Raw genomic sequence first — 18,955 nt, forward strand, 5'->3', positions numbered from 1 at the left:
TAAGACGTAGTATAGAGCTAATATAGAGAGCACATTCAATAATCTTATTTGAAGCCACATCTCATGAGCAGCTATAACTTTAAAGTTGGATCAAAATATAAGCTTACTACTAACTTGCTGTAGTCAACAATCTGAGATGAATGCAGGCATATGTACACACACACACACACACACACACCACACATGCATTAGAGCAATAAGGATAGCTTTTTTGTAAAGAGATTAAACTTCACAAGCAAATATTCTAAGGCAAATCCTGTTTTCAAAGTATTTCAGCCATGTAGTTGATTTTAGCAACATACACAAATATGTCACATAATAATGATTCATCTAAATTCCCCTCTTGACTTGCAGGTTTTATATCTAATGAATTGAGTGCATTGAAAACACAATGGATAATACCATTTACTGGTGTTCCTACTAGGGAGGTATTTCCTTAAAGTTGGAATGAAATTGAAAAAGTGATAATACATTGCTGTAGTTAGCACTCCTTAGAGTATAAAAATCGCCTCTTGGAAATGATGTATTCAAGGCTATGAACTTTGTTTGTACTCTATGACCGATGAGTGAATTCCAATTTTCTCTCATGTCACTTCACCGCTGTTAATATGTGCTTTATCTTGACCATTTTTGTGGTGAGTAATGCTGGAATCAGATAGTAATGCTGCAATCAGACTTTCTGGTAAAGGCTAGAAATAGAGGTCCCCATTTTAGCTTTGCATAAAGCTGAAAAGAAACAGAGTTTTCATGTATGTCAAAAGGAACGTCATAGAATAAAGGTAACAAATGTGTAAATTGTGATAAGAATGGCCTCTATTGTCAGTAGCATTTCTAACGTTTTTACTGCTCACATTCTTTTCTCTGCTATATATCAGAAAACTTAGAGAAAAATGGAAGTTTATGTTGCTATTCAATTTTAATTATATGTGGAAGTCTCAGGACCATTCCTATTGTATTTACAGTTGACATCTGAATCACTGTAGGACTTGTAACATTTATAAGAAAAAAATCATCTATATGTGCCTACAGGTATACAGGGCAAGGTCAAATTTGCAAAATGAGTTTTTGGCAAATAAATAAGGTCTCGTCTATGTAAATATATGGAAAGAGAATTCAGTGAAGGCGGAGAAATGAAGGTTCTGATTACTAATGCAAAAACTTCAGGGTGTACTCAATTATTCCATCATCCTCTGGAGTTGTTGTGATGATTTCGTTATTTTCTATGTTTATTTTAGGCTACTAAGCCTGATAAATATGATGTAACATGATCATGGCTATCCAAGCAATACAATATTGGGAAAACCATTTATAGGACATGTGGAGCCATATACATCGTGTGTGTGTGTGTGTGTGTGTGTGTGTGTGTGTAGTGATGCAGTGAGGTTGTTTTTCCTCATACATTTCTTTCCCTTTTTCTTTTTTAAATATATTTTTATTGATTTCAGAGAGAGGAAGGGTGAGGGAGAGAGAGAGAAACATCAAGGATGAGAGAGTCATTGACCTGCTGCCTCCTGGGGATCCAACCTCCATCTCCTGAGCCACGCTGGCCTGGCTCCTCACACATTTCTAAGGTTAGGTAAGTTGTTAGAAAAACTATAAATAAGTCAATGAGGGTTATTCTTTACGGCTAAACAATGTGTCTCATAGTCATTTCTTCACTAAGCTTTTTGAAAAAGTTTAGTTATAAAGAACTGTAGTTAGGATAGTAACTATAAGTTAAATTGTATGTAAAAAAAGACAGTGACTAGATTTGTGACATTTTCATAAAAATAAAAACCCAATGTCTCTCAAGTTATTAGAATTCTTGATTTACTACTACATTTTTAACTTTATTTTAATTTAAAAATGCAAAAAGTGTCATTTGAAATTTTTAAGAACTTAAAATTGGTTTTGGTGTGAAGATATTTTGAGACTCATATGACTTACCTTGAAAAGGTATATGTATATGTGGATATAATTTATAGGACATGCATATTATATCTGCATGTACATGTAAAATTTCTTTTTCTACCCACCAGTGAAATCAGAAAGTAAAAAATAATTTAAAAATTCAATTTTTGATGTCAGCAGTAAAATAAGGAAAAATAATTAAAAGAAATGAGCACAAGTATTAGGCAAAGGAAATTCTGAATTTTAAAAGGATCATTGCAGTGCAATTAAACTCTACAACTATGCATTGATATCTGCTAGTTCCAGGCACTACGCTAGGATATCTCAGGTTTACAGTGAATGTTTTTTACAAGAACTACAATGAGCAGGAACATACATACAAAGCCAAGAGCTAACTGTTCACAACCCACTTAAATAAAATCCCTGCCTTTGCCTTATTTCATTCTCTAATTTATCACACTGATCTTTCAAAAATGTGAAAGATCATCATTCTGAAAATCCTTTTCTAGCTGCTAACATGAGGACAGATTCTCTATTTCACTCAAAATAACAAAAATAATATCAAAGCAATTTGTAGTTCTTCTCCAATGAGCCTGGTAAAAATGAAAAAAGTTTGATACTTTGTCAAGGGATTTGGAAGTGCATTTTAAGTGATAAGTATCCAAAAATAACCAAAAAAAAAAAAAAAAAAAAAAAAGTTGAAGCAGCAATTCACCCACTAGAAATATATCCAGTAGATGTACTCTTAGAAATATATGAAGATCTATGTACAAGTGCATTCATTATAGCACTTAATATACTAACTAATGACAGCAATGAAAAAAACAACCTAAATATCTCCTCACTGAAGGTTGCTTAAATAAGAATGAACAGTTACTTCACACTGAAAAACAAGTATATGAACCTTTTAAAAATGATATAAGAAGCTATCTGAGATAAATTAGTGAAAAGTACAGATTTTAACTTTAGTAGGACAAAAGACATCTCTATATATCTTCTGATAGAGTAGACTGCGTTTTTAGGTCAGTGATGTGAGGACAAATGAGGTCTTCATGTACTTGTATGTATGTATGTATTTCTTTAGCACTGACGTGCATCTTTGTAGCCAGCTATAAAGTATTAGCCTGCGATGTTCTGGTTGGGCTCAAATGTCAGCAAGGAATAGTTGTGGCACCATAAACCAGGAAAGGCAGAGCTGGCATCCGATGCCTTTGTGGTCGGCCGTATTTTCTGTCTACTTTGGGAGAGTCTAAGACATGAGTGGCTTATCAAAAGTCAACTTAAAAGTGCTTTGACAAAAGCACCTTAAAGGGGGCCAGAGCCAGGAACTAGACCCACTGCCGTCCTGCAATGAATGTAAATTATTTTGGGATTGTTTAATGCTCTACATTTTCTTCTAGACAAAAACAAACCCTGTATCTCTAAAAGGACAAAAGTCCAAATGCTGTATAGATTGAAGTTCATATTATTACCAGTATTTCTAAGTGATTAATTCTAATGTGATTTAATGAGTCTGATCAATTACTGCTCGGTATTTATGTGTATCAGAGTAATTGTATTTGCAAATAATAGTAACGAGCAATTTTTTTACTTTTTATATTCTCATGAAATCACTGCCTGTATTAACTTGTTCAAAGACAACAGGTGTGTAATTTTTGTTGTAAAATATATTGACTTAGCTATCAGGAGGGTTCTTTTTATTAAAAAATATTTTTGTGTGTAGAAAAAAAGTTGATCAGCTGACTAGAGATTGAAATGTTTATGGCAGAATCAAAACCAACAACAGTAACCACAAGAAGTTAAAAGGAGAAAGTTTCTGTTGTTGTTTTTGGTCTGTTCTGTTTTCACCCTGTTGGTGGGCAGCTGAGGGAACTGCCGGAGACAGAAGGCTTACTGCTTCGGTGAACAGGGGCCCGTAAAGCTCACTATGAAACCCTTGAGCTTGGTTTCTAATTGAACTGTGTATACTTTCCAGAGAACTTTATTTTTTAAGTAACCGATTGTCTTTTTTATGTTAACAAAATTTATAAATGCCGGTCTCAACCAAAAGCCTCCAGTATGATAATTACATTACCGATTGGAACGTCTAAATATGATCTCTAAACTTTTCAGTGGTTTTAGAAATGGCATATGGGAGGCAAGCTTTTTGTGCCCATGCATGAACTGTCTTCATTTTATCCTCAAGTTTAATTAATAACTTTACTGAGCATGAAATTCAAGTTTCAAAATAATTTGATCATAAACATTAACCGCTTCGATCACTCCTTTCTTGTTTAGTGTCCAAGATTGTTGATGAGAAGGCTACTGTTTATAAAATGCACATTCCCCTGCAGGTGACCCGCTTAGAGCCCCTCACTATAAGCACTGAGGATGATTTTTCTTTATGTAGTAAAATTTCATGATAACAAAAAAGAAACAAAATCAAAGAGATTCAAATTTCTGTGTCTCATCACTTTATCTTTTTTCTTTTATGTTTTTGAAGTATTACTAACATAAAAACCATTTTGAAATGTATGATTCAATGGAGTTTGGTACATTTTTAATGTGCAGCCAGTATCTGTATTTTCAAAGCATTTTCATCACCCCAAAAGAAATCTTATAACTACTGAGCAGTTACCCCCTAGCCCCCAGGCCCTGTCAACCACTAACCTGTTTTCAGTCTCTAAGGATTTACCTCTTCTGCATATTTTATCTAAATAAAATCATAGGCTATGTTACCTTTTATTTCCTGCTTCTTCACTTAGTATAATATTTTTGAGGTTCACCCGCGTTGCAGTATGTACTTGCTTTTATAGTTGAGTAATATTCCATTTTATGACTTTACCAAATTTCCTTTATCCACTCTCCATTGATGGATGTTTGGGTCCACCTTTTAGCTACTATGAATAGTGCTGCCACATTCATTCATATATAAGTATTTGTTTCAATACGTGTTTTCAGCTCTTTTGGGCATATACGTAGGAGTGGAATTGCTGGGTCATATGATAATTCTATTTTTAACTTACTGATGTACCATCAACCTGTTTTCCATAGTAGATGAACCATTTTACATGACCAGCAGCAACACAGGAGTGTTCCAATTCCTAGACTTGCTATTATCCATTTTATTTTCAACACCTGTTATGGTTGGTATAAACTGGCATCTCATTGTGGTTTTGATTAACATTTCTCTAATGAATAATAATGTTGACCATCTTTTCATGTTATTGATGACCTTTTGTTTATATCCTTTGGGAAAACATCTATCCGAAACATTGGACCATTTTTTAATTGGGTTGTCTTTTGCTTTGAAATTGTAATAGTTCTTCATGTATTCTGGATACTAGACCCTCATCAGATATATATTTTGCAAATATTTCCCCTCATTATGTAGCTAATTATTTTTTACCTTCCTGATGGTGTCTTTTTATGCACACAGTTTTTGTTTTTGTTTTTCCCCAAGACATTTAATTTACCTATGTTTTATTTTTCGCTTGTGCTGTTGGTGTTATGTTTAAAGATACATTGCCAAATTCAAGGTTATGGCAAGGCTATGGAGATTTATTTCTATGCTTTCTTCTAAGAATTTTATATTTTTAGCTCTTAAACTTAAGTCACTGATCTATTTTGAGTTGGTTTTTGGCACCATATAATTTTATACCAACTTTTGTCCAGTTATTCTTACTAATATTTTTGCATATTTTTATTACATACATTATTTCTGGGTTTCTAATTATACTTCTTTTTTAGTGAAATATTTTTCCTTGGTGAAACTAAGTTCTTCATGAATATAATAAGCATACAATTTAGAATTTATTTAAAGTAATTTTGTCTTCACTGTACTGATGTAGTATCTTCTGAGTTCAGTTTTCTAATCTTAACTTAGTTACTTCCTAGTAACCAGTTTTCTTCAAGTGTATCATGAACACTTTTTGTTTGTTCCTACCTATGACTGCTTTTATGGCCACTATCCCCTAATTTATAGGTGAACTTCAGCTTTGTGCTTAGGAAAACTCCCTACACAATGAAGATATCATCTTAGCCAACATGTGTGGGAATCAGGCAGGCAAACATGGAGGGCATATTTTTGAAAAATAAACAGGGAAAATTAAGTAGGACTTCTGATTGCTTAGAAAGCAGATGTCTTGTTTCAGTCTGGAAGTAAACCATCTCTTTCCTCTATGCTGGTTAAAGAAGGGTAATGAAAACCAACCAACCAATGATGCCGTTTTATAAGCCATTCTTAGCTGCCTCAATGGTCATCTTTCTCATTTTCACTTTCCATTTTTGTTAACCTTAGGGGTTCATATGTGCAAAAAACAGACAAACAATAAACAAACAGACTCCTGTGCCCCTCACTAGAGTATTATTTCTTGTTCACTGAGATTTGTGACTCTTTTCTCAGAATCATGGGCTAGTAAATCCCACCCATTTGCTTTTCTCCAGGAATTGCTAAAAGTAACTAATACATCAGTTCTTTCTCAACATTATTGTAAATTCACTTATTTTAGTATTTCTTCTATCATATTTCAATTTGTTCGTGAGAAAGAATGGGAAGCTAAATTTGTTTATTTAGTCTGTCATTTTAAACCAGAAGCCTCACAATGACTTTGAGGTAAACTTTAAATAGAATAATATGTAAAGCAATGCTGATTTATTTAAAATATAGGCAGTTCCAGAACATATTAATTAATTTGATGCAGAGAAAGCATATCATTGTATAGCATGGAGTCTGCATAATGCTTATCTATACTTGTGCATCCAACTTGCCTCTTAGGTAAGTAATTCCAGATATTCATGGAAATATCAATTTGACAACAAAATAATTTTTAATAACTACATTTTATTATTCCTAACATGCTTTTAAGATCATTTCTTCTTACTATTCTATGTAAATGCTTCTGATTAATATCATATAAAATGTATTCAATACCGCTTCTGTAGCAAATGTGAATACAAATTTCAAAAATAAGTTCCTTTTAGTATTTTCAATGGAAATCAAAATGTGATATTAAAATTCAACTAAATGGATATTTTTGAGGAAGCACATGGGCATATCCTCGGGTTAGGGTTAAAAAAATGAAAGGAAAGAAAAGCAGAGGAAAAGACAACTTTATGAAATCACTAATGATTATGTGTAATATCTATTGAGCACTGACCATGGCACAAATATTTTATTGTTTCATATATTTTTAAGAATTTAACCCTCAATTCTAAGGGTGATCGTTATTATTATAATGATTTTGTGGAGATGCAGAAAGGTTAGATCACTTGCACAAGTCACATAATAATTGCAGACCTAGGATTTTAAATGTGTCCATCTGCCTCTAAAAATTCATCCTTTTAACCATTACACTATACTGATGCCTAGTGTAGCTTAGTGTATGATTTTTCAATAGTACATCTGCTAACTGTAGAAAGATTAGTGTAAGAAACTCTACCTGAAGAAAGAAATGTCATAGGAAGAATGATATTCCTGTGTCCTAATACCTAGAATCCATGTCTTTGGTACATTATATGGCAAAAGAGAATTGAGGTTGCTAATCAGCTGTTCTTGAAATACAGATAGAAATAGAAAGAGAGAGAGAGAGAGGAGAGAGAGGGAGAGAGAGAGGAAGAGAGAGAGAGATTGATAAAGAAATGCAACCAAAAAGGTTCAGAGAGACACCATGTGAAAATCATTTGACCTGCTACTGCTGGGTTTGAAGATGGAAGAAGGGACTTAAGAGTCAAGAAATGAAGCAGGCCCTAGAAATTTAAAAAGGCAAGGAGATGGATTTTCCCTTAGAGCTTCCAGAGAAGGACTACAGCCCTGCTGATATCTTAATTTTAGCCTAGTTAGACCTGTCAGATTTCTGACTTAGAGAACTGTAAGAACTGTAAGATAATAAATTTGTGTTACTTTAGGCTATTAAGATTGTGGTAAACTGTTACAGCAGCAACAGGAAACTAACAGATAAGGGCTTCTACATATTGTAACATTTAACCTGAGCCTTGAAGTGCAATCAGTAAATAATACTTCAAAGAAGTGGAGAGAAGACATTCTAGACAGGGGAGCTAATGGCTGAAAAGAGAGAGAAAGCAAACAGCTAAAAGAGAACAGTTGAGGAATGATAGACTAGTGATGTCTGGTTTTAGTTAACAGTAAGTGCTTAACAGCTTAGGAAAGTACTCTAACAGCTCATTGTAAATTGTCATTTAAATTGAATTTTATGATGACACATGACACAGCATTTGATTTCATAAAGTTTTGTGGGAATTATTATAATATAAAAATTATCATTTTTTCCTTAGAATTTTTTTACCAGAGCATTACATAAGTTTATTTCAGATATATCAGTAATGTTAAAATCAACAAGATTAATTCTTAACTGCAAAAAGAAAAGTTAGTCATTTAAGTATTTTTAAAGTTATTTCCTCCAAAAAAGTAAAATAAAATAAGGGAGCTTTTCTTTTCTACCCCACATACCGGTTTCCCAATAGTTCTGTTTCCAGAGGACTTTCAATTGATGAGTAAGATAATTTGGGGATATTTCAGAACTTCTTTCTCAAAATAAAAAACTAATCTGGACAAATTATATATGGCTTATATTTCTTTGCAGATTCTTTCCTTTAGAACCCAAATGCAGTTGCCATCCAGTATAAGTTTTACCCCTTCACTCCACCATAAAAACTATCTGTCCTGAAAAATATGATGGATCTCTGCTGTAATCATCCAGTTAATAGAACTGTTTTACCTCCACGATAATTTTATCATATTTCAAAATAACCAATTCAACATGGGACATTAGTTCAGTTTTTCCTGACTCACAAGCATATGAACAGCGCCCAGCTCCTTCCTCTTCTGTAGCCTCCTCTGTAAGTGATGGATATGATTTGTTATCTTCTCCACAGGAAGGGAGTTTCTAACATCTAAAGAGTAGTGATTTATTTTTTTCCCAGAATAGGAACAACTGGGCAGTTGCCCCTCCCCCCCAAAAAAAACAAAAACAAAAACAAAAGCTCTAAATTGTCCACAATTCTAGTTAGAGAGAGAATTAATACTCAAAATTGATAGTTAATTAATCACAAGTGAAGGAAGTGCTGGAAAGTGTAATTGCCATTTGGAATTTATGTGTTACAGAGAGGAACGGAAAATAATAGTGGGGAGTCAGGAAATTTTGCTTAAATGCCTTTCTGCAATAAAATTCTAACATGACCTTGGGCAAGGTAATTAATTTGTCACTCTAAATTAAAGAGTTTGCTCAATTATATTGTGATCCATGGTGAAGAAAGAAAGCCAAAAGGAGTATAGTTTAGTGTGTGAGGAGGGAAACAATGACTAGATAGTTTTAAGAGTTAGACAGAGGAAAGCTGATGTAGGTACTTGGAAGTCATAGTAATCTTTCGGTTTTATTTGATTTTTTTGGTGTGTGTGTGTGAGAGAGCGAGAGAGAGACAGAGACAGACAGAGAGAGATAGAGACAGAGAGGGACAGAGAGAGAAAGGCAGAGAGAGACAGAGAGAGAAAGGCAGAGAGAGACAGAGAGAGAGACAGAGAAAGGGGCAGAGACAGAGACAGAGACTGAGAAAGAGGAAGAAAAAGAAAAAGAGAGACAGAGATAGAGACAGAGAAAGAGAGAGAGTCAGAGATTTATTGGAATGAAAAGCCATAGATCTGTTTTAAGTAAGTGATTCATATAAACTAATTCTATTTTGGAAAAAAAAAAAAGTCACTCTAGTTGCTGTGTGGAACACAGATTCTAAAGGAGAGAGAGATTCAGGGACACTGAGTAAGAAGCCACTAAAGTAATTCAAGTGGCCAACAGTGGTGGCTTGAACTGAGATGTTAACAGAAAAGATGGAGATTATAGAATTTACAGATAGATTGGATGAAGGGGATGCGAGAGAAAGAGAGGAAAGTTTTGACGTAATCAGTCATACAAAACGGTAGCACCTTTGACCACAGTGGAGTGTATTGGAAAGGCAAGGTGAGAGAATGGGTGAATAGTAGACGACTCAGAGAGAAATAGATAATTTTATTTGAACCATATAAAGTTTTAAATGGCTTCTTTGACACACTGATGGTTATGAAAGGCAGGTATTCAAATATTTGGTTTGAAAAGACAGTAAAAAATTAGGAAAGAAAATATCATTGTGAGAGTGTTTACATATAGTTTGCCTGTAAAGTCATTTGACTAGGTAACTACTTAGAAAGTACAAATAGAAGACAGAAATAAGGACTCATTATTGTATAATGATAAATTCATTAAGGCAGTATCCATGGCAATGTCTAGGAGAAAATGTTTTGGTAGTTCACTTGTAGTGTACTAATGCATACATTTATTTTTTTAAAAAAAATTTTGAATTATAATAAATAAAAATTTAATAGGCTGATATTATAGTTTCAAATTCATACTGTACTAATTGAATCAAAATAATATAATGTCTATATATGTCAAATTATTGCCTTATTAGGTTTGCTTAAGAAAATGTTTGATGTATTACTTAGTATAAACTTTAATGTCTTGCAATAAAAATAAGGAAATATGTTGCAGAAGTAGAAATGCTTCTACAAACACTGAGGTTACATTGAAGTTAATGTGAAATGTCACAGTCATCAGTGTTTTTTATGCTGATATTGCATAGACTATCAATTATATAATGCTTCCTAATTTACATATTTATTTTACTTTCCTTACTTTTTTTAAAACAACCTCACTATTCAACTTTGACTTTTCTCTCCTCGAACTTTGTGTTCTTTAAGGAATGGAGACATTTTGGGTTATTTCAATGAGAATGAGTCTTAAAACAGCAAATTTAAATTCCTAGGGAGAATTGCTTTATTTCATTTTTTTTAATTGGACCTGTGTGTGGAGGATGCAAGTTTTGTGGGCACTAGTGAACCAGGGAAAGAGATCTGTGGGAACAGCACTGGGATGTCACTGTTACAGGATGATAAATGGCTGTCCTGCCCTTCTCAGTGAAGACAAATGATAGGGAATTGTCCAATTAGATCCACATAGGTCAGAGATACTGCTCAATATCAAGCTTTACTGATAATTTTCAAGGACATGTACAATCTATAGGGGGGAAAAACGGAGAGGAGGTTCAGGCCGTTCAGTACAGCTTCCCAGATCCCTGCAGAGTGCATCTCTAGCCCATGTCTAAAGAACAGGTCCCTAAGTAAGATGGACAGTCACCTGCTTTAAAAAGGGTTTTAGTTAGGTTATGAAGTATGTCCATTATGTACACACATACCTTACGAGACACTTTCCAGACAGCATGCCTCATTAATCATAGATTCTTGATTTAATGACCAAAGGCAACCCTAAACCATTGGCTCCACTAAAGCATTTTAAAGGTAAGTATTCTCCTCTAACATTAGGTTGTTTTTAGGGCATTTTTTAGCATGTTTACAACAAGATACGTCATGTTCGTATCCCTAATTTCAACCTCTCTCTAGTAATGTGAAGGAAACATGTTGTAGGTGAACTGTTGAACTTCCTACTCAATCCTCTGTCCTCAGTCTGTATTTCCAAACTAATGATTTCTAAGATATAGTTTCAATTTTTAGCTTATAGTTGGTGTTATATTTTCTATGAAGATTAATCTTACAAACAGCATGACAATGAATTGGACATGACTCATACCATTTTTAATAGGATTTTTCTTTGCAAAGCTTTTTAACAGGATGATATCCCTCAGAGTTATTTTAATATTATTTTGTCAGTGCAATTACTCTTATTCCTCCAGTGGCTACAGTCAGTTGAACATTTTTATATGTGTTGATGTAAGCATTTATTGAATGTGTAATTTTTATAAGGCCAAATTTACTTCCTTTTTGGACAGTTTTCAGAAGCCTTTTATCAAGTGTTGACTTCAATTCAGATCATAAAGTATTTTCTCTTTCTGAAGAGATCATTTACACAAGTTTGGTTTCAATTCAATTCTATAAATTAATTTGTAAACCATTTGTTCATCCTATAGCTCTGTCAGAGAGATTAATATATTAATTTCCCTGTGTACCACACATTCCAACTGACTGAGGTGGTGACCAAAGCACATTATTCTGTGAATGTGGGGTTATATTTGGTTTGTGGATATAATAATATCTCAGTTAAGATAGGAAAGGATTTAGGACCCTGGCTTCCAGATGTGATGACAAAGTTTTGCCACTCTATCTATTCAAACTCAATGAGCTACACAACAGTGAAGACTTTTTTTGTTTGTTTGTTTTTTGTAATATTTTGGGCTTTAAAAGCAATGATAAAAGCCACAATTTTTTGTGATGCCCTACTATTACTGAAGTTTAATATAGTATTTACACAATTGAATTTCCTTTGTTTGGCTCACTAAGCCACACAGTTACTGGCCTTTAAAGTCATGAGAGATTATGACATCTGATAGCCATTACTTATAAATAATCCCTCTTCAACCACTGTCGACAGTTCTGCTAAAGTTGTTATTTAATTAATTGATTTAATTTGAGGTTTGCTTTCTCTCAAGATCAATTTCCAGCCATTGCCAGTCTCCTGAAGAAGTTTTATGAATGTCCCTATGTGGGTTAGCAGGACTTCCTCATCATGCTGACAACATTCTAGGAATGTTATTTTAGTCCTATTCAGTCTACAGATGACCTCTTAACATACCCACAGAACATTTGAAACAGTGGGGCCTGTATTTATCAAGTCACTACATATGTTTTTGCAATTGTAAAATGAGCAGGTGTTGAGTTTCTTCTGTGAAAGTAACAAGTCCTGAGGCTTCTCCCGCCACTTGACATTGGTCATCATTAGATCTGAGAGGGATACTAAGAGTATTGTTCTCTTGCCCTGAGATGCTCACTTGGAAATTGAACAGTCACATCCCTCCCTGGTATACGAATCCTTTTGTGAGTACCTTTTTCTTTTGTTATATCTCCTATTTCTATTTATTACTTTTTCCACCTAAGATTGACTGTTAGCTTAGCAGGCATGTTATCTACCTACTAAGATGGTAATAAAAGAAACCTTACTCACACTTCTCAGCCATATTCCACCCCCATCTCTAGGCAGACTAAGAATTTGGCAGGTAAAATATCTAGGACAAGTCTGTTGCTTGGTAATGGAACAGCATTTATAAGTAGCTCTGGTAGGCCATAAGGGTGGATGTTATGATTCATCACAAAATACCTTTAGAAATATGGGGTGATAAATTCACTTTCATCAAAATTAGGACTTAGGCATTCATTACTTATGCAAAAATTTTAAATAGGTTTTAGAAAGGTGGAGTGTTTTGTAATTGCACCTCCCACCCCATTCCTCTATTCCTACCTCTAGATTCCACAAACAATTCCAGTGAAGTCTCACGTTATCTCCTCTGATATTCAAACTTGGAACATGTTCATTTAAATGATTAAGCCCATCCATAGAGCTACCCATTTTCAGTAAGTGTTTCCACTGCCTATTTAATAGAGCACTTCACTGTGTATAATACGTTCTGTGATACATTCATAAAAGATGTTTCCTTGATTATTTATACTAATAACAGTGAAAAAATGTGTAATTTACTCAAGAAGAAAAATCTACCTTTAAGATGGATACATCACATACTATTCTTGAAAATATATTGATGTATTTAAACATTATTCATATATCAAATATAACTATTATAATAATTATTATTTATTTTTAGCAAGTATTAGCAATAGATCTTATGTATTTCCTCATCAAAAACTGAATGTTAGAAGATTTCAAATATATTTTTAAGATATATGAATATTGCTGATAGTATGAGTTGGACGTGATGGCATACTTTTGCAATTAAAAAATTAAAACAAGCAAATAATCAAAAAAGCACTCCTAACTTTTAAAGGAAAATTGATTAGAAATGAATTTGCTTCCATTTTACAAATTTTACTTTCAAAAGTTGTATTAATCTGGGTTCTCCAGAGAATCAGAGAATCAGTGTATCTCTTATATATATTTCTTGTAAGAAACTGGTTGATGTGATTATGGAAACCAGAAAGTCCCAAGATCTGCAGTTGGAGGCTTAGAAGAGACAAAAATATAGTTTCATGCTGAGTCTAAAGACTTGAGAACCAGGAGAGTGGAGGAAGGTGTAAGTACCAGTCTGAGGTTGAGTGTAAGGACAGGAGAAGATCAGTGTCCCAGCACAAGCACAACCAAACAACTTAACTCAGCTTTTTGTTGTAGCCAGGCCTTCAATGGACTGAACAATTCATACTCACATTGGGGAGAGCAATTTGCTTTACATGGTTCGCCAATTCAAATATTAATCTCATCCAGAAACACCATCATAGACACATCCAGAGCAATGTTCAACTAAATATATGGGCACACCATGACCCAGTCAAATTGACACATAAAATTTACCATCACAAGGCTTTCCATTGTTAATTTCCTTAATCTTCAAAATAAAGACAATAACAGCATTTGTAATTTCGCCTAACATGGTACAACTATCCTGTATACAACTGAAATCACACCAATCTCTTCCCCAAAAGAAGGGGTAAAGTGAAGTGATATGTACTCTTCCCCTTGATATCCTATAGCTTAAATACAATGATGTAATATGAACAATACTTAAATACTGTAATATAAATTCAATTCATCTTATGTTGTATGATAAAGGAATAGGAGAGTAACAAATGGTATTTGCTTAACTTATGCAGACACAAAAACATATTCATAACAAAGTAAGGAGGAAATGCTTATGACAGTTACAGTCCTCATTTCTGTAACTAGTCATGTGATCATAGCTGGTATTTGTAAGAATTATCTTCCACTACCAATTATTTGCCTTTGGCAAGTATTTCATCTGGTTGTGATTCTTTATCTAGTGGAGGGACTCAAACCTTCATTCCTAAAGAATCTGGACCATTAATGGTCTTATATGGATTAGGTTGTTGTGAGTTTTCACTGATTTTAATCACAAGGCATGGTGGTACTAAGAGACACTCAAAGGGATTTCATATATTCCAGATATACTCTTCCTTGCCTCCCTTAAGGAGTAGCAGTCCAATTTCCCCTTTATAGTCAGGATCAATCACTCCAGTCAGTACAGTGACTCCTTTCTTTACGTTTTGAGTCAGAGGCATGAGGAATCCCAAGTGGCCAGGAAATAGTTCTCCAGTTCAATGGAATCATTGTTGTGTATCCTTGTGGGCATTCAACCCTCTGGAATTAAAAACTCTAGGCCAACATATTTTAAGGTCACAGGAACTGGGAGCAAATTTTTTGCTAGTGAGTAACAAGAATCATAGTGGTGCCAATCCTATTTCTACCTCTTGGTTCTTAGACCAGTTTATCCTGCCTGTGGGAAAAACAGTTCCACATATTGGATGCTGATTTAAAGCATATACACCTTCTAGAGAAACTTGCTCCATCCCTGGAGATATTGGCTCCTAGCTGTCACAGTAATTGAGACTTCAGAATGTTATTCCACCTATCAAATCACCTGCTCCAGTGTGATGGGAACCATTGTAGGACCAATGAATTCCATGAGCACTCACTCATTGCCAAGATTCTTTTGCTTTGATTAGAAGCAATGCTGTATGGAATACCATGATGATGGATAAGGCATTCTGCTAAGTCCTTGACTGGTAATTTTGTCAGAAGTATTGTGCACACAGAAGGCAAATCCATATTCAGAGTGTCTATTCCAGTAATAAGAAAACATTGCCTCTTCCATGATGGAAGCAGTCCAGTGCAATCAATTTGCTACCTCAGGAATGGTGTCATCTCCAGAACTCAATGTTGGTCAGCTGCTGGGAGGTTGGGTCCTCAGTAGTGGCTGTAGCCATATGGCCCTGAGTGAGTTGACGTGTATGTTGCTGAGCCCAAGCATATCTTCTATCCCTACCACCATGGACAGTTTGTTCATGAGCCCAAGAGATGGCAGGGGTGGCTGGGGAAAGAGGCAGACTGGTATACATAGAATAGGTCATCCTATTTTCTTGATTGTTAAGATTCTAGTCTACTGAAGTCATCCTTTGGTGAGCATTCACATAAGATACAAATACCTTCATATTTTTTGCACTTTCAAAGAGTTTTACCCAGAAGCTTCTGCTCCAGATTTCCCTCTCACCAATTTCCAATCATGTTCTTTCCAACTTCTTAAACATCCAGCCAAACCATTAGGGACAGCTCATGAATTGATACATAATTGCATGTCTGGTCATTTTCATTTCCAAGTAAAATAAACAACCGGGTGTGCTGCCTGAAGTTCTGTCTACTGAGAGGATTTCTCTTTACCAGTGTCCTTCAGGATGTCCCAGAAAGAGATTGCAGTGCTTCATCTGTCCACTTTTTAGTGATGCCTGCATATCATGCAGAGCTATTTCTAAACCAGTCCCGAGACTTTTCTTCTTCAATCAGCTGACTGAAGGAATTCCTTGTGAAGCCACAGGTGCAGGCTGGGCGAGAGAAGGCAGTGTGAAGTGGGCACCATGGGCATTTGAGCTACTTCTTCCTGTAACTTACCCATGCTCCCAGGGCATGTTCAGATGTGTCATGTATATACCACTTCCATTTGATGATGGAGCACTTACTGCTGTGCACAGTCAACTTTATGGGTTTATTGGTCAGATAACACCCAGCTGATGATGAATACCTCAGGTTATATGGTAACTTGGTAGCCAATGGTTAAGTATTCAGTTTCTAAGGCCCAATAGTAGGCTGAGAGCTGTTTCTACAACAATTAGCCACAGAAGATAGCAGTTCTTTGCTCTAAAATCCTAAGGGCCTGCACTGCAAATTTACCTACAGGAGCCTGTCAAAGGCTCCTTCTAGTATCTCTATCTGCCACTGACACCTCAAATAGCACTGGATTAACGTGATTATATAGTCAAAGTAGCAGAGCAGCTCACATAGTAGCCTGAACCTGTTGTAAAGACTTCTCAAGTCCTTGGTCCCCCTCAAAACTAGCAGCTTTTCAGGTGATTTGGTAAATGGGTAGAATAACACCCTTGTATGAGGAATAGTGTCTCCAAAAATCTAAAGAGTCCCAGTAGGCATCATCCCCCCTTTTTTGGTTGTAGAACTGGCCAGAGGTAATAATTTATCCTTTACACCCTTTACTATTTATCCTTCAGTGGGCTTTGGGGACCCACTAAACTCACCGTGAAACAATCTTCAGGTAAAATTGCATTAGTCACCTGACTTCTACATTCCTCTACTCTGGTGTAAAGATCACACTAATGTTTGGTCGCCTGGAATCCCCAGGGCTAGAGCAAATTTCTCTAGAAGCCTGTTTTAGGTTTCCCACAATCCCCAAAGGTCTGATTAATTTCCTTTTTTTTTTTCTTCAGTGCACAGCTAATCTGATTAAAGGTATTTGTTTATTTGGGAAAGGCTGGGAGAAAGAAAGTACATCTTCTAGACACCCTTAGCATGTATGAGTAGGTCTAAATGACAAACCTGCTCTAACATGCAAATACCCTTAAGGACTATTTATTCCCTTTCTCTGCAAAAACCAGACTAATACAAATTTTATTTATATAAAATATAATTCATGTACTTATATATTATATATGAATATTATACATATCATATATAAACAAAATTGATTCTCTTTTTCAGGAATTGTATATGTTAAAATACATATTATATTATTATATGCAATTTATATTATTATACTTACATATTTTATATTATTATATATAAACACATAAAACAAAGAATTGGCTCATGCTATTATGGGGCCTGTAAAATTTCAAGATCTGCAGTTAGCAAGCCAGAGACCCAGGAATGCTGATGCAATAATTGAAGTCTGAGTCCAATGCTTGAGAAACCTGAGAAACAATGGTGTAACTTCCAGTGTCAATCTATAGCAGGTAGAAAGAGTGAATTTTCTCTCACCCAGACTTTTTTGTATTCAGGTGTTTAAAGGATTAGATGAGACCCACATATAGGGGAGAAGGGCAATCCACTTTGCTCAGTCTACTGCTTCAACTGTCCATTTCATCTAGAATCATCTTCATAGACACACCCAGAATAGTGTTTAGCCAAATATCTGGGCACCCTTTTGCCCAATTAGGTCGATATATAAAATTGGTCACTTTGGCATGTACCTATTTAATTTTTTTCAAATTTCTAAAAAAAATACTGTAGTGGGGGAAAACTAAAAATGATACTTTTGGAAAATAATAGTTAATTTAGAAATGTATCTATAATTAATTTTATGTTTAATGTATTCAAGTTTAGAAGAGGAAATAAGTTATTTCCAGGGAAAGAAGACTACTTGGTCCACTGAGATCTGAACAAATAATAATATTTTGATACTCATCTTTCTTAAGGCATTTTATATAGGCTTTATTGAATCTTTAGTGTGAGGAAGCGTTTGGAGTAGAACAGGAGGGGAGGCAAGCAGCAATTAGGAGATTGCTGTAGTGACCTAAGATATGATGGAACATAAAACAAGGGTGGTAATATACAGATGGAGACAGATAGATGGGTCAGGAAGATATTTCAGAGAAGAAAAGGCTGCAGATGGTTATTGTAACATTGGGATTAAAAGGAAAAGAGGAATAAAATGTAAATACCAAGTTTTTAATTTTGGTTAACATGAAAAACAGATTCAAATAGTTAATGACTTCACAGATGGAATGGGGCACCAAAGAAACGGGTAGAGGCAGGATATAATGGAAATTGTGATGTATGTGATGGAAGACAACACAGCAGGCATAGACTAGTTAAGGCTCAAGTTTCAGAATAATGTTACATTTGCAAGCACCTTAAGACTATTTTCCAATGCAAAATTTCTGTGAATACTTGATACATTTTACCTGTCTTAAATACCCTTATACATTAAAAAGTTTATTTTTAAGATGGGTATGTAACAGAAGAAGGAAGATAATTTATGATAAGTTCCTCATATTTTTGTTAAATTATTTATATGATCAGGGGGAAAGTCTTGCATATTTTATATCACTTGATATTTCAAATGTCCATAAATGTCAATTCCCCCCACCCAAAAAAAAATTCGAACACTGTGTTTGAAAAAGTACCCTCCCAAAGTCTCATAGAGAAAAATGCATGATATAAAACTCTCTCTGATTGGTCTCTCTAATGACAGAAACTGTGCATCTACAAACAATATTATA

At 34.7% G+C, this 18,955-nt stretch overlaps 1 protein-coding gene across 1 annotated transcript in view; it reads left to right on the forward strand.

The window, feature by feature from the left end:
- The window catches only part of CDH9 (cadherin 9), an 89,487-nt gene that overhangs the window by 44,777 nt on the left and 25,755 nt on the right, over positions 1 to 18,955 (forward strand). The window lies entirely within an intron of this gene.

The sequence above is a fragment of the Miniopterus natalensis genome, chromosome 3 (assembly GCF_054644295.1).
Source record: "Miniopterus natalensis isolate mMinNat1 chromosome 3, mMinNat1.hap1, whole genome shotgun sequence".
Classification (NCBI taxonomy): Eukaryota; Metazoa; Chordata; class Mammalia; order Chiroptera; family Miniopteridae; genus Miniopterus; species Miniopterus natalensis.